The following is a 2,494-nucleotide window of genomic DNA, read 5'->3' on the forward strand; positions in this document are numbered from 1 at the left end:
GAAGTGTAAGTTGAGTGCACTGGTACGTGGGAGTAGATATAACTTTAAATTTGTGACTTGCACACATCTTAACGATCCCAGTTGTACTGATTTCATCCATTCACTTAAACAATTAGGCATCAAATGATAGACTACTAACGGGATTGCCATACGTCAGTAGAAAAGCCTGTAAAAGGTCTAACACATGCGATCGTTGAAACATCAGTAAATTAATGCTATCAGGACAAAGTCGAACACATTTAGTTTAGAAACTGCAAATCAGCATTTTTTGTGAATAAGTGCGTTTTCAGAGATCACTGAAATTAAGCGGAGGTTTACTATCTTTGGCCCGGAAGAAACATGTTCTTTGAGAATTTTTTTCTCGGGATGTATTATAGATATCAATGTCAAATTTGGTCAAAATGTTTATTGATATTTCCTCTACAAACTGGAATTTTGTCGACCGGAAATGTTGAAGAGCAAAGACGGAAGTGCAGTCGGAACGAAACAAAATTTCGTCGTAGATCTCGACGTGTGGTATTCACAGGTCAGCCGGTTCGTCTGAAATCAAAATTAAGTTGACACTATCGAAGTATATAAGATTCCTTAGGAGTTGTACCTTGCTTAAGTTATTTGGCCCATTGGAAACAAAATGGCTGAGATTTGAAACAAAATAGGGTTTTTTCATCGATTTTTCGACTTTTAATTATAGTTGATGGATCGGAATAAAAGTTCTACAACTCCTAGACAATTTAGTTAGGTTCGTCGGAAACAGCGAATCATGCCAATCAGTTCAGTAGACTTGAAGTTACCATACCGTCCGATAAAGAAAGTCATTTCGAGATATACGCGTTTGAAGTTTTGACTACATATAAGAGCAAAATCATGCAACTTACGTTCCTCTTCCTCATAGAGGGCGTTATGCTCGATCTGGACCATCCTGCGCTGCTCCAGAGCCGCTCGTATGGTGAAGTCCATCGTAGTCACGTCTTCAGAATTGCTGAATACCCTTCATTGAAGCTGCTCACTGCCAGGAAAGTCGCTTTTCCCGTCTTCGCCCAAGAATGCAAATGCATGGGGGCTAACTTCGAAACACACGCGTTCAAACTGCAAACTTTCATTTGAATTTTGTATGTTTCCTCCCAAGCACCGGTACAATAATTTGTCCTCTGAAAGGGCCTCGTAGATCGGATGAATCACTTTTTTAACTTCTTTGAAGAGCGGCTGGTCGTGTTGATACTCGTCCAGATGTCCGGTAGCCTCAGCAATGCGCCACTTGCACCAGCTAGTTTCCCCAGCCGGACAATTTTGGTGTTGTGGGTGGTCATCCGTCGAGCGCTTGTGGAAGTACGTTGCCCAAATTGCCTTCTTGATCTGTTCCACCGAATTGGAAAGCCGTCAGATTGCCAAGCCGTAGTACGTCGTAAACTCCTTGATCACTTTATCAGTTTTAGTCATGGGCAAGCACATATAATAATTTTTCACGGCTACAAAGTCGAAATTCCAGAAAAAAACTGGTGCGTGAAGAAGTCCATTTCAGCCAGGTGCATTTTTTTGTTCAATCGCGAATAACAAACATTTCCGTTCCATATTCGGAAAAACCGTTTCAGGGGTGGATTCTGAACACTTTCATGGATCCTAAAATGCAATTTAAAAAAAACGATTTTTTGAACCAAAAGATAGTAAACCTACCCTTAATCAACGTCAGTTCTGTATCATGACTAAATCATTAGGGATATCCAAATTTTGTAGAGAAAACAAGTATCCTATGCTTGAGCCCGCCTGGCTAGTCGCGCGATTTAACGCGCTGGTTCCCGATAAGGAAGGCGTGCCAGTCCCCGGCACGAATCCGCCCAGCGGATTAGTGTTGACGTCGGGTGTGGATGATTTTTAATGCGATTTTCCATGTACTTTGGCGAATGCGAGCTGGTTCCTCTTAATCCACCTCAGTTACACCGTGTTGGCGATTGCTGTGCAAACACTGTCTCCACCTACGCGTACACCATCATTACTCTACCATGCAAACATTTGGTGTTGCACTCGTCTGGCATGGGACGTTCCCTGGAGAGTCCACTGGGGGCCGAACCGAACAATATCCCTGTGTTCGGTGTGGGGCGGCAGTGGGGTGGGTGGACTGCTGTGCCCTGTTGTGGGGTTGTGAACCACTGAGAGCTACGGCGGAACGAAGCCTCTCTGTCGTTTCTAGGTCGCCTACTTAATACAAACACTCTTAAGCTTGCTCAACGAGCACTGCGTTATCGTTGCAGTCGTACAGCTTGCCGAAAATCTCTATTATATAAGAAGTACGCCTACTTCAAACTCTTGAAATAGTTGATTCCAATTAGAGTACAACATATCGTCAGAAGTCAATCTTTACGTAATAATTTCGACGTTAATACCTGTCTGTCTCGTATCTTGACTGTATCGTACGACTCTGCTTCACAGGTTGTTCCTCCATTCCGTTCATCCTCTTGCTCCACAGTCCCGCACTCTCGTTATATCTGATTCACGGTAG

This window comes from Schistocerca serialis, chromosome 4, assembly GCF_023864345.2.
Source record: "Schistocerca serialis cubense isolate TAMUIC-IGC-003099 chromosome 4, iqSchSeri2.2, whole genome shotgun sequence".
In the NCBI taxonomy this organism is placed as follows: Eukaryota; Metazoa; Arthropoda; class Insecta; order Orthoptera; family Acrididae; genus Schistocerca; species Schistocerca serialis.